At 37.7% G+C, this 26,753-nt stretch overlaps 1 long non-coding RNA gene across 1 annotated transcript in view; it reads right to left on the bottom strand.

Annotated features, from left to right (window-relative positions):
* Positions 1-15,962, bottom strand: part of LOC121674047 — a 34,431-nt gene extending 18,469 nt beyond the window's left edge. The window contains exons 1-2 of the long non-coding RNA XR_006019422.1: positions 15,873-15,962; positions 14,346-14,430 (exon numbers count right to left, since the gene is read on the bottom strand). This is a non-coding gene — a long non-coding RNA (uncharacterized LOC121674047). The remainder of the gene's footprint in view (positions 1-14,345; positions 14,431-15,872) is intronic.
* Positions 15,963-26,753: the final 10,791 nt, after the last annotated feature.

The following is a 26,753-nucleotide window of genomic DNA, read 5'->3' as shown; positions in this document are numbered from 1 at the left end:
CTTTCTCTTAAATCAATCTCCACTCAAGATCTAAGATGAAGGCACAAAATGGTACAGTGTAAATTGCTCTAGAGTAAGGGGATAAGTAGGGAAATATGAATGTTCTTGTTTATGATTTTGTGGCCCTGCACAGATACCATTCTCATAAACAGATCAGTCTCTCAGCTTATGGTTATTGTTCTGAGATAATATGATATGACAGGTCCAGATGTTTGAAACTTGCAGCAATTCACAGAATGGCAGCAATAAATTCTGCTAAAGGATATATTTAATTCAATTTATAGTGTATCTGGCACTGTCAGAGCTGTGGAATTTCTAGCTGAGTATAATATAGAAACCATTACATGCTCCAGCAAACCTTGGAAGTGAAGTGTGCAAGGCAGAGAGGATGTTGCGAAGCTGGTATGCTTTCTATCTGTTAATCAGCAATCTCTGTATTGCATTGCTATCACGTTGTATTACGCTAGATTTTCCTAGTCTTGAAACAATTCGCAGAAAAATCCTTTATGAAAACTTCACCCATGTTGTGCAGACTGAGCTCTTTAATCTCATTCTGAATTTCAGAAATCCATGTAGCATGAACCTTTGAGAGCATGATATGGACATGGTCTGTGCACTAAAACCAGCTTTTCTAAAGAATATATTGTATATCTATTTCATATTCAGTCACCCTTTAAGTCAAGTTATCCCATGAAGACCATTCATCCAGTAATTATTTACCTAAATATATTTTATATACCTGTGCACTGTGACACCATAAGACAATAATTTAAGTTTCTTTGTTACTAGAGCTGTAGAACCATCAAAAGGGAGCTGCTTATTTTTTCACATGATTAAGGGGAATTTGCAGTGTCCCTCCTAAGACATAAGTATTCTTATATAAAATCCTGTATATGTGTATATATTTGTGTGTTTCAACTTCTGTCAGAAATTAGGGTTTATTGAATTGCCTGAGCCACATGCACGCCAGGAGACATGAAAAAGAAGTCTTATTTTTATGGTGGTGATCCTGCCAATAATCATCTTCAAACTCTGCACTGTTCAAGCCTCTTCATTCTCAACATTTGAAAGGCTGAGTTCTATCATACAGCTGGGACTATTAACAGCACTATTTAACAGACTTGTTTATATTATTCTTCCATCTAGAAGGATAGGTATTGTAACAGACATTTTCCACTACCTTTAGAGCTGAAAAGAACATCTCATCAGACCACATCTCCCTGCCTTCATCTCCCTCCTCTGTGTATGAAATGGTCCTTCCCCCTACAATTTACTCTTCTCATTCACTAGTTATATAATACAAGAAAGACAGTGAATTGAAGAATGGCAAATCCAGTTTACTATGCTGCACAGCTTCTTAGCTGCCAACAAGTCTGCTGACATTTTTGAAGCACTTGTGCATAAGGCCTCAATGCAAATCACTCAGAAGAGCCTGGATATTTACCTGGCTCAGAATCAAACGGTTCTGTTTTCTTCAGGGATGAGCAAGTCAGGCACCATCACAGGCCTCTGCTTTACCTGAATTCCTTCAGTACTTTGTAAATTATACGATATCAAGGACTTCTTTACCAATAGAAAAAGTATTCTTTGGTATTTAGAGTTACCCAAGAGTGTGCATTCTCTATCAGCATTTTCTTCATAAAACAGCACAAATACTCAGGTCATCATAGAATCATAGAATAGTTTGGGTTGGAAGGGACCATAAAGATCATCTTGTTCTCACCCGTCCACACCATGGCCAGGAATGCCACTTACTAGATCAGAATCATCAGGGACCAATCCAACCTAGGCTTGAAAACTTCCACAGTTGTGACATCCACTGTTCCAGTGCCTCACCACCCACACAGCAAAGAATTTCATCCTAATATCTAATCTGAATCTCTCACTTTAAAACCATTCCCCTTCATCCTATCACTGTCTGCCCATGTAAAAAGTCACTCTCACTCTTTTTTATAAGGCCCCTTTAAGTACTGGAAGGCCACAATGATGTCTCCCAGAGCCTTCTCTTCTCCAGGTTTTTCTCAGCCTGTCTCCACAAGGGAGGCGATTCAGTCATCTGATCTTCTTTGTGGTCCTGCCCTGGACTCACTCCAGCAGGTCCGTGTCCTTCCTGTGCTGGGACCCCAGAGCTGGATGCAGCACTGCAGGTGGGGTCTCACCAGAGTGGGGCAGAGGGGCAGAATCCCCTCCCTCACCCTGCTGCCCACGCTGCTCTGGATGCAGCCCAGGATACGACTGGCTTTCTGGGCACATTGCCAGCTCATATCCAGCCTCTCATCCATGAGAATTCCCAAGTCCTTCTCTGCAAGACTTCTCTCAATGGGTTTGCTCCCAGTCTGTACTCATATCTGGCACTGTGCTCTTGAACTTGACCTTGTTGAACCTCTTGAGGTTCTTGTGGGCTCATTTCTCGAGCTTGTCCCGATGCCATCCCATCCTTCAGGTGTGGCAACTGCACCACTCAGCTTTGTGTCATCTGCAAACCTGATGAGGGTGCACTCGATCCCACTATGTCATTAATGGAGATATTAAAGAGCACTTGTCCTGATACAGACCCCTGAGGGACACCACTTGTCACTAGCCTCCATATGGACGTGGAGCCGTTGACCACAACTCTCTGCCTGCATTCATCCAGCCAATTCCTTATCTACTGAATAGCCCGTCCCTCAAATCCATATCTCTCCTGTTTGGAGAAAAGGATTTTGTGTGTGAGAATGTTAAAGGCCTTACAGAATTCTAAGTAAATGATATCTGTGTCATTGGTACATCATTAATTAATGGCATTCGTTTCCTAGCCTCAGCTAGCTTCAGTTTAGTTTCTATTGTAAGATTTAAATCATTACACTAAAAGATTGCTTAAAAATTGAGACTGACTCACTTAAATACTCTCCCAGTTTGTCAGTAAATCAATAATTTCTCACTGAGACAGTTGTGCAACAAAACTTGTGGGGAAAACATTACTCAGACCTGACTTCTGTAGCTTACTTCTGAGAATTTATGTGACAATAAAGAAGTTCCACGCTCAAGATACCTCATACCTGCAGCTCCATTAGGCAATTTCCCACTCAGAAAAACAGAAAACATACATTTACTGTAATGTGTCTTAGACAATTTCATGTTGTTTATCTATTATTTATTCTCCCTATTGTTAATAAGTAATAATTTTTTTCAGAATTGCTCTTGAAATCCATTTCCTCTTTAAAATCATCCATATTTCCAAAGATAATTATTCACCCTTCAGAGACTAGTTTTAGTATTGTTTTAAGAATGCTGCACTAATTTTCATTAGTGGACTTCATTCACATGCAATGTGACCACACTTATTTTATCTAGGCACCTTCAACCTGTTACTTGCATATTCAGGATCATTGTTCTGTCTCCTTTTGAAAATATCTATATAATAAAATTTTTAATTCCATGTAATGCTTGAAAATGGAAACAAAGAAATAGTTCACTGCTTTTTCAATATCAACTGCACTTTGCACTCCTGTCCTGGTAAATGAATATTCCCTTTTCCTTCTCTTATAGAAAACTTCTAGAACTTCGTTACATCATGCTGTTTCTTATCTATTTTCTGTGGAAATAATTTACTACTATACTATTATGACAGCTGCTTTCATTAGATGACAGCTCTTCTTCACTTTCTTCTCTGTCAGTTTGCCTTCCCAAAGACCTTTATGTATCAGCTTCTCATGTTTTCTAACGGTGATTTCTCAAGTAGTTTTTTCAGAGATATGTTTTCTCATGACTTCTTTACTTTGGAATAATAAACTATTTCAGTGTATGATAATTTCCATTCAGATTAGCATCAGTTCTTTTTACTGAAAAATAAGACTAGAAGCTCAGTCTCTGAGTTTCACAGCAATACTGACTATTCTATCACCTAGCTATCTAGGGAATGGCATACACTAGCCATCAGAGAAAATCAGAAGTCATATCCAAGTCCAAATGGCCATATTTCCACACCCATGACTTTGTAGTTATGTCAGGTCTAGAGTTACCATTTGCTCTTTTACCATGGAAAAACCACATTCTGACTGACAATTCAAAGATCATAACTTCAATATCAGCAGATTTTCTTACTCTTTCCTCTGAGCTACTGTCCTCCTGCATACTTCACATTGCCTTTAGCAGCCCTTCTGGGGCACAGGCTGAGCAAAGCTGTGAAAAAACCACAACATCCCACTCACTGACCCCATTTTGCCCTAGGCTACACGTTTCTTCATATCTCTGTTCTGATTGGCAAGCCTATTCCAACGGGAGAGGAAACTATGCCATTAATTAACCATTTCTGGGTTAAGCAGATGGAGAATGTGCATTGATGTGGACATGTAAACAGATACATACCTATCTCAGTATGTGTATACACAAAGGAGATGTACGCACATTTTTATATTTCATAACTGCCCCTTGAATGCCAAAATATCGTCTATTCTGAAATCAGGTCTGCCTCAGAGCATGCACTCATGACAACTGCTTAGGGGGAGACTTGTTTTACTGTCCTCTGCCTTTTCTACAATTATGTGGGAATGAGTTTTTTACTATGTTTTGTGAGTTTTTCTTGCAAAGCTCTACATAAGTGTTGTCACTCAGTCACGTTAACATCCTAATTATTTTCTGCTATTTTTTTCTATTCCTTCAGCATGAAACATATCATAGTTTGATATATCAGAGAATATAGAGGATATAGTGGAAGAAAACCAAACCACATCACCCTTTTTAAATGCTGCTAAATTAACCTTATTTGTTTTGGACTGAATTGTCACTGACAGACTACTTTTAAATCAGTTTCTCTGTACCTCCCTAAAGTCAGTGTCTGTGACAGTAGATATGTTTCCCTGGGCTGTAGACTGTTTCCTAGCTTCTCTGTTTGCAAATGTGGATTAAATATCTGTGGATTTGATTTCTCTTGCAGCCCAGCAATATAAGATGCAGTCACCTGCATTTGCAGCTGTCTTCCTATAGATTGCAAAATGGATGGAATTTATTCTGTTCAGAATTTCTTTTTCTTCCAGTTGTGCACATCTTTACACAGTTTTATTAGGACCCTTTTAGGCTTGATTTGACTTCTAGTTGAAGATGAAGAAATTATTCACATGGACAAATTTATTACAGTAGTCTGTGATTTTTCTTGCCTGTAGTGATCAGTCTCCTCTTTTCTGCACCAAACAGGCAGTTCCTGTCAAAGTTGATAATAACTGCAAATATTCAGACTCTTAAAACTCAGGTTGTCTTATCTAATATGTTTCTGTTTACCTCCAGTATAGTAATTAAACGCTAGATCCTCAAAGATATTCAAGCACCAACATGAAACTGGTGGAACATCAGTGTCAAAATATTTTTTGCAGGTTTTTTTGTAAATGCAAGCTCACACGTTTCAAGAACATCTGTGGTTCCAGCAGTCATTTGACTCCCCACTCTCAGTCTACCAGCACTAAATAGGTCATTCAAAAATTCCTGCAAGGGAAAAAGAACATGAAGAATTCATTTTGGGGGGGCCAGTACAACCCAGTGTTTTAATATGGCATCATTAATGAGGCAACAGACCTCAGAACTTGGACATTCCCTCAGGAAACTCTGATAATTTTACCTTAGCTCTTGGATTGGAATGGGTCTTTTCATTCATTAATATCTGCTGTCATAATTAATTTGAACATATTAGAAAAATTACCCCACCAACACCACTATCTGTCTAGGAAATGAGTGGATATGAGTACACCTAATTTATGATGGTAAATGAATTTCATCTAACTGATTGTTGGTCCTACATAGGGGTCTTTGGTTTCGTGTGTACAATGCTGTAGGGGCAGATGCATCTCGTTGTTGCATGAATATGTGCTCCATTGATTCACGTAAGAAGCATGCAAAATTTCTTTTAACCTCTCCCAGTAAGTCTGGATTTGTGTGATAACCACACCTCTAAACTTATTTCTCCCTTCTCAATCATGCTACTGCATTCTTTCTAATTCATACACTGGTTCCACCACAGGAAAACAGACAAGCAGGATTTTCTCCTGTTTAGCTCTGTGTGCACAACTTAACATGCTTGTCCAGGACAGCTGAGGATAATGAAGAGTTACATATCAAATGGCAAGATATTATACTGGCTTTGACCATGGCTGGATGCCAGGTGTCCAAAGTCATTCTATCACTCCCCCTCCTCAGCTGAAGAGGAGAAGCATAAAGATACTGAAAAGCTCGTGGGTCGAGATAAGGACAGGGAGAGATCATTCACCAATTACTGTCACAGGCAAAACAGGCTCAACACTTGGAAATTAATTTATTACCAATCAAATAAAAGTAGTGTAAAGAGAAACAAAACAAATCTTAAAACACCTTCACCCATCCCTCCCTTCTTCCTGAGTTCAAATTCACTCATGATTTCTCCCTGCCAGTGGTGCAGGGGGACAGAATGGAGGTTGCTGTCAGTTTAGTCACGTGTTGTCTCTGCCCCTCCTTCTTCCTCAGGGGAGAACTTCTGAACTTCTGCAGTTCTTCATGAACTGCTCCAGTGTGGGTCACTCTTCCATGGAGTGCAGTTCTTCAGGAACAGGCAGCTCCAGCCTAGTGTCCCCCAGGGTTACAGGTCCTGCCAACAGACCAGATGCAACACAGGCTTCTCTCTCAGCACAGGCTTCTCTCCCAACATGGGCTTCTCTCCCAACACATCCACAGGTCCTGTCAGGAGCCTGCTCCAGTGTGGGCTCCCCATAGTGTCACACCCTCTCCAGGCATCCACCAGTTCCTACGTGGGCTCCTCCATGGGCTGCAGGTGGATGTCTGCTCCACCATGGACCTCCATGGGCTGCAGGGGCACAGATGCTTCACCATGGTCTGCATCACAGGCTGTAGGGGAATCTCTGGTGTCTGGAGCACCTCCTGCACATCCTTCTGCACTGACCTTGTGCCTGCAGAGCTGTTTCCTTCTCATATTTTCACTCCCCTCTCCAGCTGCTGCTCTGCAGTGGCTTTTCAGCCTTCTTAAATAGACTATCACTGAGGCCCTACCACCACCATTCATGGGCTCAGGCTGGGTCTGTCACGGAACAGAATTGACTGACAGACAAAGCTTCTGGCAGCTTCTCACAGAAGCCACTCCTGTAGCCCTCCTGCCACCAAAGCCTTGCTACACAAACCTGATACAGATATATCCTGTGCCAATTGTGTGACTGGGCCAAATTCTGCAAATTCTGATTTGGGCAGACCTCAATGGGAAATTTACCTCCATGAACTGCAGAATTTAAATCACAATATATTCAAGGTTTCTTTCATTTACAGATAAATTTATATGACTTTTTAAGGTGACAGATGTCCATAAAGTGTATTTCTATATCCATAAGTCCTGTATGTTTGCCAGTCAGATGACTCCAATCATCTCTCAGAATTCCATACGGCTTAAATTATTCTGAGACAAGTTCTTTTGGAAAAGTTGAGATGATCTAACTGAATGCAGCATTCTTAAAAACCTCGCGTGCTCCATCTGCACACTTTCTCATCTTTTAAAGGACGATAGCAAACACTACAGAGGAAATTCTTTGCTGATGACAAAGGTGCATTAGCTTTCCCAGTTCCTGCTCCTCCTCCATCATTCCTTACAGGTTGATCTTTACAGCATGTCTAATACATTAATTTAGTCTCCTTTTAGCTCTGGTAACCTCACTGCCTCATTTTTGGAGAAAAACTTCAGCAGCTACAGCTGCCACATTGTGTGTGTTTGGTTTCACACATCCAACTAGATTAATATTTCCTGGAACCTCTCTTAAGTGTCAGGATTTCTTAAATATTGTGTAGTAAAAAGTGCTATCACAGTGCCACAAAACATTTTGTTATCTGCCAAAGAATTCTTTGTGCAAGCCGGGAAAAATTTATGCGAAGATGGGAAATTATTAATAATATATGACTGAGTATAATTAAAATATATTTCCATTCTGCATGAAAAAATATTTGGTAATTCAGATATTTTGCGGTGTTTATGAGTCACACCTTTCCCCATCCAGGGGATGACCTTTAAGTAGTCTTTTCTTGGTTGGTACAATTTCAGACATGAATTTCATAACATATAAGAATATTATAGGGTATTTCCACTCATCATTGTTCTGTGTCAAAGAGATAAATAGGATGATGTAATATAATTTTCCTTAACTGAGCAACCACTATGCTATGTATTACTTTTATCATATGAAAGTAATTAGTCAACAGGTAGATCCTATTAGTTGCAATTGCTATCACAAGAAATCTTATCTCAATGCTCAGTGTCATCACTTGCAATGTCAATATCAGTTGCAGAAAATAAGTAATATATACAATTGCTAACTCAAATTGCATGACTCTGGGACTAAGGCTTTGAGGGAAAAATTGTTAATTTCATCATTTTTATTAACCCACTAGTATTTTTTTCCTCTCTTAAGGCCACTAGGACTAGAATATCACTGAATTAAAACTGAGATTCTCCCATATGCAGCAAATTTTGACATGGCACTGCATCTAACATCTGTAAAAGGGATCAGAGATTAGGTGGAGTATATTCTAGGAACAGATACTGAATTTACACTGAAAGAAAATCCCCAGACCAAAATCACATTCCTAGTTGCCAGGTCATTATTCTTATCAAGATGAAAGCATCATCAGTTTCTGGGTGACAAGTTCTTATGAAAACCAGAACACATTTAAAGCCCAGAATTCACTGTAGTCTAGTTTATTTCATAACTATCAGTATTAGATAAAAACCTCAAAACCCTGAGACAAACCTTGAAAGAAGCTGCTGCTTCCAGCGTAGCAGACAAGAGGCAAGGCCCTGTACTCTGGGTGGAAGCCTCCAGAGCTCCTTTAAACAGGAGAAGCAGCAGGAAATGAAGAGCCTCTTGGCTTTTCTGGTGTTACCACATTACTCAAGGTGCACATTCTGTCACTGTCATCCCAGTTTACCATCCACTTGTTGAAGAGTGTCCATAAAAACGGGAAATCACACAGTCCACCTTTCTTCACCTCACTAGCCACTCCCACTGCCCAGTGCACTCACTTTTCCTTTGTTCCTGCAAAATCCCATCTGCCCTTTTCTCCCCTGCTTCCACTTTACTCCTATTCACTTTCACTGTTCCCAAGTTTACTTTTGCCCATGGAAAATTTTAGAAATACATACATGAATATTTGAGACTCAGTTCTTTCTGGGTCCCTAGAATACTGTTTTCCCATTATCCAAACAAGGGATATGCTGAAATACAGCTCCAATTCCTTCCCAGTCCATGCATAGAATTTCATTTCCACAGGAATCTTGTGTAAGCACAGAGGAAAGGACTGGTGGATACATGGATCTGGCCTTGGCACAAGACTGGAAAATGGGACAGGTCTGCACTCCTGGATCATAAATCTATAAAGTATTCCCATAAATAGATACATTTAGACATTATTTAGAAAATAATTGTGGCGATGAATATCCACCTACTCAATCTACATATTACCCATCAAGCCTACCACATGCTATTTTCTACATACTTCTGTCGGGAGAAGAACTTTACTGGTGAAGGGACAACTAAAGTTGTGATGCCTGCTCAATTGTTCTATCTTCAACTGAGAACATTTTATTGTTTTGAAGATTCCAAAACTGTCCACTAAAAATAGGATTGAAATCAAAGTAATTCACAGTCCTCAACAGCCTGTCAACCTCTTGCCTCCCAGCTTGCATTCAAAAGTTAAGCAAAGAAAGGAATCCAACTGAATATATTCTTCTTCTATTTCATTTGCATCAAGATATGGGAAGTAATACATCTACAAGTCCATGATAAGAGAAAAGTTCACTGTTTGAAATACCAGGTAAGTTTTGCTGTGTTCTCAGTTTCTCTCTTGGTATGCCATCACTATCTGAGGCAGATGAAAATGAACCAAGAATGAATTTCCAGTTTCTGGGATATGGAAACTACAGAAAAGGGGCAATTTTTACTATCTTCTCTGCACACTTTGCAAATAGTCTTGCTTCACTTCAATTGCCAAATCACTTACAGAATTTATGACAGAAAAGAACTAAAAACAACACGTCACACATTATTTGATGCCTTTTCCCAGTAATACTAAGTTATAATCATAACATTGCCATGTGTGTCTCAACATAATAAATTTTGAACTAGTACATAACTTCAGTAAGACAGCGACATGCAAAATGATGAAAATAAATCATGTGAGCATCTGACAAAGACTGCTGCCAGTCCACAGATCTGTGATAAAATAATGGCTACTACAGTAAACAAAAGGAGATATATTTGCTGTAAAAAGATACATTCAAGTCTAAAAGTGTAAAGCAACAGTGCACTTAGAATTACTCTCCCAAGAAAAATTTGGCATAAGGAATAAGAAGGCATTCCTATATGGGGCTGGGTTTTAACAACAGACTTTGAAACACACATGACACCCTTTATACAGATTCAAAATTCTAAATTATCACACCAGCAAAGCCTGGGCTCAAAGAATGAAAAAAATGGTAGAAGAACGTTCATAACCTATGGAGATAATCAGCTCTATACTGACTAGCCAAGCAGGAATGCTTAAAATGTTTCTTCTTTTTAATCTTCTGGCTTGCATAGCAAACTGTGACTTACACTGAAATTCTGGAAACAAGTGCAAAGAATAAACTTTATCAAATACCAAAATTTCTTTTCATCTGGATTTCCTGAACACTGGTCTAAAATCTCTGCCAAAACTCTTAATTGCAACAAAGCTTTTTCAGCAATTTGTTTTTTGTGGCTGAACAAAAACAGTGACAATGGAAGACAAACACAAGCAATCTCCAACAGAGACACTACTGACACTACCAGCTTCACTGTGAAAAATACAGGCTCTGTATTTGTGAGCATGTATGTGTAAACACACAGAGACGGAACTCTGTGAAAAAGCTGTAAGACAACATATTCGATGTGTCATTGCAAACCATGCTAGTTCATTCCTAACCCATTCATGACAACAGAAGAAAAATAAACCAAATCCTAGCTTGATTATACAACCAGCATTTCACCTGGAGGTCCACAATAAGGTAGCTTCAAAGGTCAGGCACATGAACTACATTTTCAGAGGTAAGTCCTACATAAGGACGTTAGTTTTGAAGAGATTAATCCACTTTCTAGATTGCTAGTTTTCCCTGAAATACATAATAAGTACCCTGGAAATAAACATGAGTTCAGCTTCTTTTACATGATAACATTTGAATCTTTCTCAAGAAGTAAAGCTCAATTTCAGAAACATTTATTAGCTTTGTTTAAGTCAGGGGTGACAGAATAAGAGCATGTTCATGTTATAGCAGCAAAATTTTCTGGCTTCCCTAGGTCACAGATGGGAAAGTCCAATGGGAGAACCACGAGTCTGTGAAACCTAGGGGGAAAGTAGCAAGATGTGAAGTGGACCTAATACTAACATGTGTTCCTCAAAACTGAAAAAAGTCTGGACCTCATCTGAGGCAAATAGCTCAGTTCCATTTAACATTTTGACAGGTCTTTGGGGAATAAAAACCTGAAGGGTTATTATGGATGAGTTATGAAGGGCACGCAAGTAGATGACACTAGAAGTAATTTGAGGATTGGACATCTTACAATATAATTTTCTATAACCCAATTCAAATATTAAATTCAGTCTAAAAATTTGGACTTCTTAGCCCTCCCTACAGTACTGTATGAATCCTGGTGTTCACAATGTCTATGTTCTCTGTTAATAATGAGACCGTGCATGAAACATAAGAATTTTGTGCTCTATTTCTAACTTAATGGATAAATTATCTCAGGCCTCTTGAGTAGCATCTTGTAAGGGGTTCAATTTGCCAGACTGGATTATAAATTCTATTATTTCATTGTTATTGTTGAAAATTTTAATGATTTTGCTTTATATGTACACATCAATGGGGATTTATGGATCCACAGAAATAGCAGAAAACCATTTGAAAAAGTTTACAGCTACAGTTAGCTGTAAATCCCAACCTGGATCTAAAATCACATTTCTCAGAATGACTGATGAGATTCTACTGTTCTTGAGAAACGGATGTTAGCTGTGTTTCCCTGCCCCTCTAGGCCTTACTTGCTCCCATAATATTTAAGTGTTGCAATACAAAAAATATTTTCAAACTTTGTCACATATGAATTTGCACTAAGGAAATGAAGGCTCTCGTAATAACTTGTCACTAGACTCTTCTGTCATCCTGGGAATTTTAAAGAAATATTCCCTGGAGATATTCATGGAGATATTCATGGAGAACCCATGAATATAAAACAAACAGAAACAAAATGTATTGGAAATTCCCTTACATGGTGTTATTTTAAAGACTGATGAGTCCTATATTTGGTACGGAAGAATCTTCACTGGGATACACTAGAAATGAATGAATAATCCCACCTACAGTTTTTCCTACTCTTCTGCTTTGTGGAGGTGCTGGTGAAGAACAGCTGCATCAGCACACAGCAACAGAAGTACCAAATTCTGTGGGTTTATCCCTTATAGCTGTGCAAAAACCTGCTATAAACTACAAATTCTTTTTGGATTTTCTCACCTATAAGGATGGGACTACAATATCTCACTTGTGAAGAGTGATATGATTCACCACAATTAGATTCAAATTAGAGAACTATTCCTTTTAACAAGTACAAAAAATGACACCATTGAAGAACAATCTGATGTTTATTACATGTAACTGCTAGCCTTGCAATGTGTGAGGCATGCATGTGAATATCAGCACGTCTGTAAAAGTTCAGCAGCAGCAAAGATCCTTCTCCTCGTCAACATTTTTGAACATGATTTTTAATGAACGCAATCTGCTGTGTTTGGAGGGTAAACACTAACTGGAAATAAATTCAAGATGAAAATCTTTATTGTCACCTCTGCCAGGAAGAGAGATGGAGCTTCTTCTTGGCAGAACACCCTGAAGAGTACTGCAAGTATTATTCAGTGGTGCTCTGCCTCTGTCCCCTTCAGAAAATGCTTGAAGGAAGTATTCCACCAACATGAGACTGCAAACATTGAAATTCTGACTGCTTCATCAAATCACTGTTTCAGATTTAATAACAGCTGTCTGTATCCTTGTTGGGCTTTACCAGAAGGTGTACAGACCAAAAGGAAGGAAGTAGTGATTTAGCGCATTTTCTCCTGTGTTATCTTTGACAGAAGCTTTGCATTTTTAGTGGGTCCCATGACATAAAAAAAATTTCTAATTCTGTATGCTCAAGTAGAAAAGTTCTAACATTAAAATGCTATAAATAGACTACAATGAGAATTATTGCAGTTGTAGCCCTTATCATTATCCAGGGAAAAAATTTCTCTTGTGATTTTTTTAAAAGGATATTGTAGACCTTTCCAGAAAGTTCCTCCCTCGGGAAAGGACTTCTATATAGTCAGATCCATCTTGGCTCTTCTGTCTCTTAAATCCATCTGCTTTGGACTGTTATTTCATTTTTGGATGTAACTAGGCAAAGGTAAGATCCTAGTACACTGATCCTGCTCATTGATTCTTTTTCATAGTTGCTCGATTGATTAATGGGGAATAAAGAGAACTTTCTTATAAATGCCTAAGAGATTTGTAGAAAAAAATTCTTATCAGTACTTTTATACTCTGAAAAAAAATTGGTAACTTGGTAAATTACAACATTGGTATTTTTTCAGAACTAGAATCATCAGAATACTTTTTTCCCCACAAAAACACTAAACACTTCCTCTCTACTTCCCTAGCATCTTCCTTCCCTAGTTTAAAATGCTATTGTTCCCGTTGAGCCCAGCCCCTAACTTCTTCATTTTCAGGTCTGTAAAATGCAGATTAAAAGAGCTGCTTACATGGTAAAATATCCTGAGGCCAGTGAATAAAAGATTACTATGAACCCACTCTTACTATGAACTGCCCTGGTACATTGCATCCTCCCTTGTTCATCCCATGAACATTCCTCACAGAAGTTTTTAAACTTTTAAAATACATGTAATGGCTCTGTTAACAGATATTTTCTATCTGGCAGGAGTTAGCCTGGTTGAGTTTGCCTACTGGCTGATGCACTTAAACCTCCTGCTCTGAGCTCAGTCTGTGAGCCTACAATACCTTATTGTTTGGCTCCTTATAGGTGGTAATGAAATTGGCATTCAGTTCCCTCTCCTGAATGGTTTCCATGAGACTTTGAAAAAGTTGTTTGCTTCTCCTGGTATTATATAACGATCTCAGTTTCAGCATGCAAGAAGGCATGCTCTAGTCAAATACCTTATCTCCAGGATTATATTAACAACTAAACGTGAGTCATTCTGGGCATCAGACATGTTTGTCTATACACGATATACAGTTAGGACTCTTTTAAAAATTAAGCTAATTTGGTTAGTTGAATGAATTGTCAACACATTACCTTATGACTTGGGCAGCCCTTCATTTACTACACAAGTGGTCCTGTTGCACTTCTGTCTCCATGCAAGTTAACATTACACTGGAAACTGAAAAGAGTAGATTGCATTACATGATAGAAATCTGGCCTTGTCCAGGTTTAAATTACGCTTTATATTAAGATTTTAAAACTAAATGGTCAGTGCCTAATAAGCTGGGTTGAAAGAGCATTGAACTTTCTGATCCCAGTCCAGCAAAATACTGAACCATGCTTAACCCTAAGGACACAAGTAGTCCCAGAGATTTCAGTGGAATTAAGTAAGTAGTTTCATGCCTACATCTATCAGTAATAGCATTCAACACTTGCAAATGCAGTCACCAAAGCAAGCTCATAAGCACCGAGCAATACATACAATGACCATGAATGTGTATCTACCATAAGAATAGCAAGTAACCACAATGCAGTACTCCTTATGTGAGTTATGAGTGATTTGAAAATAACCAATATTATTTTTTAATTGCAGCTTAGTCAGAACTAGAATATTCTATGAGGGAAAAAGAAAGGAGTCTTTCCCCAGTACATTAAAATAAGAGGAAAAATGTTCTGAAAAACAAAGTATAGGTACATACTTCACTGTAAAATAAAAGAACGGAAAATTTACACTGATAGAAGCTCTGTGTGTGTGGTCCCAGCAAACTGAACTGCAACTATTTCAGTGTTCTGGACAATCACATTAATATTTTATTGTTCTTTTTTGTTACACTTGTAAGCTAGAAGTATTAAGAAATGCAAAGCACCTTCTATGAACATATTCACCCACAGACAAAAATCTTTGCCAGATATTTCTACAGGTGATGAAATGATTTAAACCTTCAGCACCTTATTTCAATCTATCATGTCTGATAGAATACCCTACCAGGCAAAAAAGGATATAATAAAGCTCTTCTAATCAAGAAATATCTGGAAACATGAACAATTGGTCTGTCAGCAGGCCTTCTCAAAAGGACCCTATTCTTCCACAGTCTTTTTAAATTTTTCTATTTATTATGAAATTATTAAATTAATTGCATTTATAAACTAATGCCCTTTGGTTCTTAAAACAGGATTTTAAGCCTTTAGGACCAACTGAGCATCTCAGAATATCATCCCAGATAGATATGTACCTCATGCTCAGTGCTTGAAAACACTACCGCATTCCTCCTTGGCTTGAAATGTACCTACATGATCATAGTCTTGTGCCACTGGCATTCCTGCAATATTCTGGTTCTGGACAAGGGATGTTACTCTTACCTGAGATCTCTAGAAAAACAGTGGTTAGATGACCTGGTACCTAAATTCAGTAGCTGAAATAAAGGCATGCTAAATGACAGGATTAGGCTCCCTGCACACACAGTCATGGTGGTGACTGGCATGTCACTGGCAAATGAGAAAGCATTTACATGGCACGTGGAAGATTAGGGATTAAATCACTCACGTTCACATACAGGGTCTCGAGTTTGAGTCCCTGTCTGAATTCAGTCTCAGACTCATGTCTGGATCAAGGACTCCTACCTTTTAGGCATTATTTCAGGAATCACTCAGGCCATGTGTCTTTCTGCTTCCTTAGCTAAAGCTCTTCTAATCTGTAAAATAAAATATTTAGATTTTAGTCAGGATAAGGAGCAGAACTTGGGTCAATTCTCTTGCAGACAAGTCTCCAATACAGCTGAGGAACCATCCCCTAACTACACTCAAAGAACATTTTATTCATGAAATACAAACACCTTGAATAGCACGCACACACTGGGGGTGGAGGGGGTGTGTGTCTTAGGAAGCAGGTTCCCAATTGCTGCATGCCTTGCCAAGACAAGGCTGCCTCTGAGGGAGCTCCAGTGCTTGGGCAACCCACACTTGGCCACAGACTGCCCTGAGAGGCTGAGTGCACAGGCAACCTACACACGGGCAGGGGAACTGATTAAAACTGGCAGCAGAAGACCAGTAAGAGGCTTAAAGCTGCAGACCAAAATCTGCACACACAGCACCAACCTCCTGCACCACTCCTCACCTCAGTGGAGGAATTTGTATGGACCAAGTGTAACCCTTAATAAAAATGAGAGAAATTGAGACTAGGAAGTGGGAGGACAGGTGTTTGCCTGGAGTTGAATTTGGGAAAAGGGGAAGCATAATGTTTCTTTGTTTAATTGTTTGTGTTCTTTTCTTCTTAATACACAAAACATTGATCAGAAATTTCTGTTAATAGGCAATAAAGTATAAATTTCCCATGTTCCTTTTGCTCATGGTGTCCACTTGAGCAAAAAGACCAAATTCCTCCACAATTGTATGAAGGTCCTATGTCCATGAAGCACCATCTCATGGAAGGTGAGCACCAAAGTAACCATCATCAACACAGAAGCACTGATACACACATTCCTGTTCATATTTGTGAGTCAAGAAGTGTTAAACTCAACATACCCCCATAATAAAGAGGTATAAGAAACGTAGGCTCACTGAGATGTTTCTTTCAGGGTTTCTACACCACTTGCAACATGAGGATAAAGAGGATGGTGTGTTGCCAGAAATGTGTGTCAAGCAGGCAGGGCTACAATACTTGAACTTGTCTGTCTCATGGATTCATGCATCTATGTCTCAATTTCTCTTCCAGAGAAGACCCTAATATTTAGTGATTTTAACCTTTTTTGACCTAAAAACCTAATCCGTTTTCTTGCTGAGATTCTCTAATTTTGACTTTATCATCCAATTTTAACCTTTGCTGGTTAACCTTTACTTTTCTTCAAAACAAGAGTCAATTATGTTTACTAGCTTGGTACTGACAATCATGGCCTGGTTTGTTTTATACTGCACTGATTATGTTTAAAAAAAACCCAACAAAACAGCATAGCAAAATAAAAAAAAAATCATTCAGACAAATAGCTTTTTTACATTGATAGAAATGTTTAAAATCTTTGAGGCCAAAGAATGCCCATCCCTGAAGTTTTGGTTCCAGAAAGTGACTAATTCTTTTTATGCAAATAAACAGACATTTATCTGCTCTTGAATCTATACCTCAATAAAATCTGTAAGCAACACAGCTTAAAAGTTTCTGGGAAACATAGCACGAAGATGTGAAAAACAACATACCATTTCACTTCTTGTAGTAATTTCAACTGCAGACTTTAGCAGTTGTATTATAGTAAACAAACCATACAAGTCTGATCTGATCATGCAGCCAGTAAGCAGGCACACAGTTCCTCTTAATGTATATTAAAAATTCTTGGCACCTTAATGCAAACAAACTGCAATGAAAAAATATCAGCATGAGTAACCCTGCATGTCGTGCTTAAGATTCCCTTCATTGCCCCAGGATCAGTCTTCCTTGCTTCTTGTGCTGAAATTCATACAATTTCATGCCTCATGTAGGCCTGAGACAAGGAAGAAAATGTTTTATTTTCTCATTGAGAATATTTTCAAGCAGTCTTTCAGAAGTTCCATGCAGACACAGTATCAGCTCCCTCTGAACAATATTCATTTCATGCCTCTGCATCTATAGACATGCTTTGGTATATCTCTGGTGACATCCAAGGAACAACTACATCAAACTTTCAGGGTAGCTACATGTTCAGTATTAGAATTCAAGTTGTAATTTTAATGAATGAAATGGCCAGGCAGTCAGAATTGCCCTAGCTTGAATTTGGTAAGAGCGAAGAGAATAAGAGTCACAGGCAGAAAATTTTCCTTTATAAAGAAATTCAGTTTTATTTAGCAGTTGACTTTTGCAACATATCTGCTCCTTGAAACCCAACAGCCCTGAATGGCTCTGAGAACTGTTTTAATGCCAGAAATGCTTTTACATTTAAAGTTTAATTACAGACCATATTTTTATCTTCTTATGCCAGACAAAACTTTTAGTAGTCAGTGGGAGTCCTATACATCTAAAGTTACCTCTGCAAAGGAAACACAAACAAGTAAAGATATACTGTCAAGTAGATTTGAAATAGCACTTAAAACCTTTCTGCAATTGGAACTGTAAAGAAAATTTTAGCTGTTTAAAATACAGTTTCTCTAAATGGCAGTATGTTTCAAAAAAGTTGTTAGCATCTTCCATGTCAAAAACTTGAGATATGTCTTTAGAGAAATTATTACTTGGCAATTTCAGTTCACTCAAAATAGAATTTTTTGCTGTGTATCAAACCTTGCACTGATGTCTCTGTTCCAGATGTCAGTACTCCAGGTTTTTCAATCACAACCATTTAAGTAAAGATCAAGTTGCCACCTTATCAAGACTCCTCTTTCTTTTCCTTCACTTCAAATTCATTTAAATTAATTTATCACGTTATAAACCCAGTATAACTTCATTCCTTTTCTTGTGGCCCTGTCAAACTGAATTAGTCTATAATTTTGTCTTCCCTGAATGAAAATTTGTATAAGACAAATATGCACCTGTTCGCAGTACATTTATGTATAATTTATCATTACATCATAAAAAACAGTAGACATTCAGTTTTGAAAATTAAACACTCAGTTATTGGTGCAATAAATTGGTGCTATGAACAAATAACTTGCTGAAAGCAAGAGTGTTGCGGATGGTGCTGGAGAGGACTTTTCTGATGATTTTGCTCATAAGTAACACTTTTTACCATTAACTGAATAACTTCCTTTATCAAGTATTTCTTTTTTCCATGGCAATTCCTGAAAATATCATATTTACATTGCATATATATGTTATATATAACTTAAAAATAAATAGAGAACATTTTAAATGGTTTTGCATGTCTGAAATCAACTCTTCCCTAGCAATTGTTGGGACATAAAACTTCTCTGTAAAAGAATGTAGCAAATATTCCTGTCTTGTAGCTTTCTGATACCAGGTTTTCTCCAACAAAAAAGTATGAGGATTTAAAATGCGTAACACATATGTACAGTTACAGCAAAATAAACTCAGCAATTTTTAACTGTTTGTTTTTATCTTGATTGGTACATGTCTCTTGCCTTTTCTTCAAAACACCATCTAGTGAAATATAACCTATTTCTTCTATAATACACAAGTTACCATCATCATTAGGAAAATTTACAGTCAAGAAGAGAAAATGACATAATACAGGAATAGTTTCTTGTTGACAAGAGGGAAGCTTTTGCCCAAAACAGAACACTGATCTTACTACTTAAAGATGCTTCACAAATAAAACATTTTCCCAAGAAACATTTAAGGTTGCAACACCCAGAAAGTCCCAGAACTCCTAGGAAATATATTGCTAATGCCATACAATGACTAAGATTTCTAAAAATGGTATCGAAAGAATGAAGGTCAAAAGGAACAGACCGAAGACACAAACATGTTATGTGGTTTGGCTTTCTTCATCAAGCAGCACAGCTCTACAGGTCCCTGGCAGATACTTGTCCTGTCCCTTGTATCACACCATACTGGGACAAGTTATACCTACATCATTTTCACATGGCCTTCCAGTTCCTGTCTGACTTGTAATCCTTGCACTACTTGACCTCTCAAGCAATCTCCATTCTACTCACCAAATACACTCACTCTCACCCTCTCTTCTGCATTTTTCCTGGTTCTTATGCCAGGAAACCAATGCTTTCCATGACCCAGCAGCTGGATTTAGAGAGAGAACAGTTCAAATCTAGTACTGTTTATAAGGACAAATGATGCTCTTTGTACATTCAAAAACAACCTCTTGTTGCCTTGTCCTAAAATTGGACTTCTCCTCGGCGAGGTCAACTTAACAAAACATGACCAAGTCATGTCAATGATATTATAAGCCAAGAACATGACAAGAATTTTGAAAAAACAGAACCGCAATGCCATTTTCAAAATGCTTAAATGTTTATTTTAATCTGATTGCTGACCAAATTTCCCAGGGAATTTTAAAACCAAAGTGACATGAGGTGTACAAAGTTATTGGAAGTTTGCTTTCTTTCTGATGACATTGGGGATTATCTGTAAATTCCTGGCATTTGATGAGCCTTGCATTGATAATATCTTAAAGAAAAGACTGAAAGCAGTCATGGGAAGAAGAACAGGCCTGAGGTTAAAGCAGTGTAATGAGCCTAAGGAGAAATAGGATCATTTTTTAAATTTAGCAGACATATAAGGATGTCATTTTTATGATTCTTCAATCTTTCAAAGATGTAGACTAAGAAAAATGATAGATCATCCATATCAGATTTTGGGCTCATGATTACTTTTTATCACAGCTCTGTCAAGTACAATGTGTTTAGAATTTCAGTTGAGATCTCCAGGACCTAGGGATATATACAAACCAACAATAAAAAAAAGCTATTAGCTTCTAGCACAAGTAAAAATTAGATTACCATACCGTGGTAATCATTTAATGGATGAAATTACTAAGACAAATTCTTTATGTCCTTTTAGGATTGTCAAAATTTTAATTACTTCCTGAAATAAATATTCTTCAGCATTTCACACTTCTGTAATTCTTCAGCAAATATTAACTGTTTTGGCTGAAACCTTGGATGTTTTCAGGATGATTCAATTATTACCATCTGAGAGATTCTGATGTCTGCAGAACTTCAACTGAATAAGGCCAGTCTAACCTCTGAAAAACATGAGTTGACTTAGAGTGAAGAAAGGATTGCAATAACACAACAGATCCTTACTGAGAATTCGGACTGTACTAGGCATGCTCAGTTCCCACAGAATTCACCTTTTGTGTTCCCACACAATTCACCTTTTAGCTGAATTACTGCACAGGCCAGTACACTCTGGTTCAAGTTTTAATGGATTTACTGTATTTGCTATATTTCCCACACTTGCAGTCAGTTACCACTGGGGGGAGAGTACAAGCAAACCAAAGGCAACTAAATTTTCATATATACTACTGAAATCCTGCCAATCCTAAAAACAATGATACTTCATATCCCTTCTTCCTCCTAGGTTTAAACCTGTTTTCATATTTTAACAATCTTCTCTAGGTTGAGATGGATTGTATTAAATTTTATTAATTCCAAGATTTCTCTTTCAGCAGAATATTGTGGGTGCAGGGGTACACATGGTGATACAGTGTCAAAATGAAAATTTATAACAGAGCTGGGGCACAACTTCAGTTACTGAGTTATTACTTCCATTCCTTAGAAACCCACTTTCCTCCTCATGCTATGCCATCAACATTCTGGAATATTAATAAGTGGCTTTAAGGTCATCTCCAGCACCCCAGCTATGTAAGGATTTCTCAAAATTTGGAGAGAAAAAACATGAACCTTGTAAGAATCCAGGACCAGAAATAGATCTATTTTGATGCAATCACATCTCAAAGAAAAAAAGTATTATATTATTTGCATTCAAAATGTCTAAATTTTTAACAAATACTTCAGCAAAATGCATATTTATCCCACAGGGAAAGAGAGTTAGAGAGGTGTTCTCTCTTGTAAAGAGACCATATTATTCTCCACTTCACCTTGTGAGCTTCACAATCTTCTAGGAATATCTGCCAGACAGAGAGCTGCAGCATGGAAGGGCAGGGATGGGACGTTTCTGTAAATGATCCAACACTGGAAGAGAAATGCCTGTGACTGCTGCAGCCTTCTGGACCTTAGTAGGCTCATGCCAATTCAAGGGTAGTGCATTCTTCTTTCTAAATTAAAGGCTTGGTATGCTCCCGAGAACTTCACAAAGTCACCTTTCCAAGCAGTTACTGAGCGAGTGTGGTGCTACCACTGTGGGTTTGTGACATTTTCAGAGACCAGAATTACCCTAACCCAGTTTTCTAGTAGCTGCTTCCCACAAGCTGATGAGCTCCAGACACTGTGGATCCAGACACTATGTCTCCACTCATTCCACTTTTCATCCAAAAATCTACTTTCTACATTTGATACCTTTGCCAGAGGTCCCAGGCTGAGATCAGGCATTTGACTTCCTCCTCCCATTTTTGATGCATATGAAAGACTAGTGCCTGATTTCTTTTAGTTTTTAGAGTTTGTTTTGGTTTGTTTTTAATTGTGACTGAAAAATTTCTTGCTACTAAATGAACCAGAAGAATGAAAGTATAGAAAGGTTTTGCCTGATGTTGTATGGAAGTACTACTTGTCACCACAGTAACAGAATTTTAGGATGACTAATCAATGAGCTGAGCTGTGATGTGATAAACAAAGCATTAAGAGTCTCAGGATAAAAAAAGATTCAGTAAAATTCTGACTTTGGTCTCTCTCACTATGATATTGAAAAGAAATTTTAAAAATATTGTATTAACCCTGTAATAGTTTTTTTCTTTACCCTGAGAGGTACCTTAAAAAGCAACGGACAAAGACCTAAACTATTTTCAATTAATTTAATAAATTTCATTTTGAAAAAGATAGTTCTTTTTTTTTTTTTTTTGTTTTTTTGTTTTTTGGGGGGGGGGTTGGGGTTTTTTTTTAGTTTTTTTAGTTTTCTGTACTATGGGAGAAGCTTCTCGCCATCTCCCAGTGTTTTCCAGCTGTATGCACAAAGGCATTCATGGATTCAAGGCCAGTAATAGTGGTTTGCACTGTAGAGCGTTGAAGCCAACTCTTCTTCTTAGTTTTATTTTGTTTCTATCCTTTTGGCATTTTATCCAGCACACTTGTATCTATGCTCTATGATAAACTATGTTGCTAGTGTTACTTTTGATCTTCCATTCAGCCTGGCAGGCTCGAGATGAAATCAAAGTTGAGATATGCAACATGGATTTACAGGAAAAGCTTGTGTAAAGGCACTATAGAGATACTATTTACCCATTTTTTAATTATTGAAGTAATAAGACTATGTTTTTTCTTCCCAAACTTCAATTTAAAAAAATTAAACAGCTCTCTGTAATCTGGAGTAATGAATTCAAAAAGGACACTCATCTGTATGGTTACTTCAAGTCTGAAGTACCTTTTTCAGATTAATAATAAGCTGAATTTATGATTTAAAAAAGATAGATAGATAGATAGATGCATGACTTCAGCACTTGCTGGAAATTAATGTTATTCTATCTGCAATTATTTAAGCAATTTCCCAGGAGATAGCCAAAATATACATGGATATAAAACAAACAAGAAAAACGTTCTCAAAGACAATATTACTTGTAACCATTCTATTTACCCAGCCACAGCTTATCTGATTTAATTTGGTGAGATCTGAAAATTATGCCATTCTAGCTCGGCTGCTGCTATATTAGATTTTCTTCTGAAAGGCTTAACCCCTTTGATTTCATGACAATTATGTAAAGCAACCTGTCTTGCTATAGCATTGTAAAGCTAAATTCTCTTTTCACAGAAATTCACAGGAACATAAAATGATTATTACAAGAGTATAGTGTACAATAAAAATTCTGTAGAGCTAAAAAATATTAACTTGTTTTAAAAAACCAATCACAATCTGGGACAAATTATTAATTGTAGTAAGATCTGGTTTGTGTAACAAGAAATAACTGGAAGCATGTACACTGATTTTAAATATAAAAAGGAATAACAATTTCTCAACAGAAATCTACAGAGGACATTTTTTATGGATTCAACCTATGAAAAAAATGCCTGAAATGATCACCAGGTGAGAAGATAAGTTTTCATCTGTCTGGGAATGGAATTAGTAACAGTTTTGGGTTCTTCTGCCTACTACTGAACACTGGCATAGCAGTGATAAAATTGCACTCTTGATTCAGTAACTCTTGATTCAGTAAACCATGTACAGACATGCTTTATTTTTGGCATGGACTTGAACCACTCTGTTTCAATGAAAGCACTTATTTGTACTCTTATCAGACTGAAGGGCAGTGCTCTCTTGAATACAGACTCTGGTCCCTATTCGGATGGAATTTTAAATGACATGAAGGACATACACTGCTGCTACAAACCAAGTTTACAAGCCCTCCTTGCTCCCTATATCTCACATTTTAAAAATCCCTTAATAATGAAAGCTTTCATTGAAGAGCTACAAGCCTGCACCAAAGCTTGGAAGGAACTGCTTTCTTAACCACTGATTTGACTGAAAATCTGGCAGAGGGATGCAAGTGTCATAATTTTTCAACCACACTTCGTTTTTGTTTGTTTTGGGTTGATTGGTTTTTGTTGGGTTTTGGTTTGTTTTTTTTTTTTTTTTCACTAGAATTTTTGAAATAACAATTCTCCTGAGCACATAAAAACCTGCAATGTGTTAAAAAGGAACAGGATAACCCAGCTCAAAAATCTGATGGGCATTTCAGACTACACCTAGATGCTAATTGCAGAAGCAAGGCATTTTACAGAATGAAAAAAGAAAAGCTACCTCAAGGGGCACGAACAAACATTTATCTACTTACAGAACTAGATCATATGCCAGAAGGTTGAAAAAGAGTTGGAGGAAGACTAGGATTCTCTGTACAATGTTCTGCTTCACCAACAGAATTATTTACCATGGAACTGATCCACGAAGGGTTTTACCATCACTGTCACAGCACTTACCTTTCCACCACCTCAGGGAATTGATAGCTGTGAACAAGGCAGTTCAGCTAATGTTCCAAGCTGTTGCAAAGTTAAGCAACTAAAAAAGAGTTCCACAAAAGCAGTGCCTCATGTGGAAGACTTTTTTTTTCTTCTCCGTAAAAAGAGAATGAGATTCACAGTTTTTTCAAGATTTTTCTGGGAATTTCAAGGGTTTTTTTCTTGGAATTAAAATGTACGTTGATGGTTTCTCACAAACCACAGCTAGAAGAGGCAGTGGAGTAGCATAGAAGATTTTTTTTAAAATGCTTGCATTTTTGGTGTAAAAATTTGGCTTTCTTACAGAACATGATGCATAAACTGCAAAGTTACAGTGATTCACACAGTCCTGAATGAATTGGTCTGCTTTTAGGGAGAAAAACTGTTAGCTGAACACACTCAAAACAAAAGGGCAGTGGAAATGATGAGTCCAGTAATACACTTCTTAATGTCATTTTTAAAAGTGGGAACCTGTCTAAAGCTCATGAGATTTGAGAAAATCAGTGTTGCAGGTAACTTGTTTGAATGTTTGGAAGGTAAAGGTGCTGTAAATAAAACTTTTTAACATTGTTTAAATCAATTATTTGCTGTTATTTGCTTTTCACAGCACAGTGACTTGGGATCAGGAAGTATGTAACACCGAAGGTAGTTATAATCAGCCAGCCTTCTTTGTCAGTACATCAGACGTATTTTTTTAAATATAAGATGTTCAGATACCTGATTAAAAGTCTTAGTAGTAACTCTCTGAAATTAAGACCTTCAAGATTATGTCTAGAGAAGCCGTGGGATCATAGTGCAAAACAGTCACGGACTCTCACCACTCCTTCTGCGTAGTCTGTGCAACTTCTACTGCACTCAATGAAAGAGTTTGGAAACTTGCAGAAAAAATATCACTGAACAAGCTAAAGGCTGCAATCGTGCTATTTCTAAAATGAGCCATTGTGCATATCTATCTTGAGTGGCTGAATTATGTCCTGACACTCAACTATATACTTTCTGCAGCACTTCCTTCTATCACAGTCAATGGAATTTGTCAGGATCAAAATCAGGTCACCTTCAGCTATCTCAAGTCTAGCCAACTTGAGCAATGAATGACAAATTAACAAAGGAAACTCAGAGAAATCACGTATTTCTCTCCCCAGTCAGAAAAACAAACATCCTCTTCACAATTTCTTCATACACTGGGAGTACAGTGATTCAGTAAATGACACATCAGGTAGAATGAAACTGGAATATGTGTTAGCACACCAGAGAAAAAGGAGGCTGTCAGGACACTTGGGCACATATGCTTTGACAGTACTTTCCCTTCAGTACTTCATCCTTATTTTAATATGCTGATAATGTCAACTTATACAAGCAGTACCTTTACGGGAGCTTTATTTGGCCAGCTCTCTGTATTAGCCTGCAGATATACCTACATCATCTTGGAAAAAGAGAATGGACTTCATTCTCTGGGTTATTTGATCTTTGATACCTCCCACAAACTCTCAACTGCATTTTGATTTAAAATAGTTTTTAGCTGTGACAAGTGTTACTAAGTTAAGCCGTTGAGCTGGCAAGGAATACAGAAGAGGATCCAGCTTCAATCCTACATAAAAAAAACAACTCCAAGCATATCTTTCGATTGAAGTTAATTCTTATGTCTGTATTCCACCCCTCCCCTCTTGCAAGTTATAGTGTCTTCCTTGTAGCCTGATAGCAGAATGAATAAAATTTAGACTTAACAGATTTTCATTAGACTACCCAAATATATGAGCAAGTCTTGCTGGAAATTCTTTGGAGCATTTCATTATACCAGTTACCCAAAATTTCAGGCCCCATAACTAGACATTATTTCTGGCAGGTATTGTCACTATGTGGAAATTTGCATCTTGCACAACAAAAGGAATACAATCCAATCATGGAGTAAGCATGATCCAAAACTGTTGATTAGGGCATCCTATTTGAAGTAGAAAATTGTGCTGTAATCCTTTGGCATAGAAATCAGTGACCCCAGAGTCCCTGTCCCCTCCCATCTTTTTCAGC

Source organism: Corvus kubaryi, unplaced genomic scaffold (genome assembly GCF_017639235.1).
Source record: "Corvus kubaryi isolate FWS band 111438036 unplaced genomic scaffold, C.kubaryi_AGA036_p1.0 66, whole genome shotgun sequence".
Taxonomy (NCBI): Eukaryota; Metazoa; Chordata; class Aves; order Passeriformes; family Corvidae; genus Corvus; species Corvus kubaryi.
Note: the sequence above shows the minus strand (reverse complement) of the source record. Positions and strands in the feature narration are given on the sequence as shown.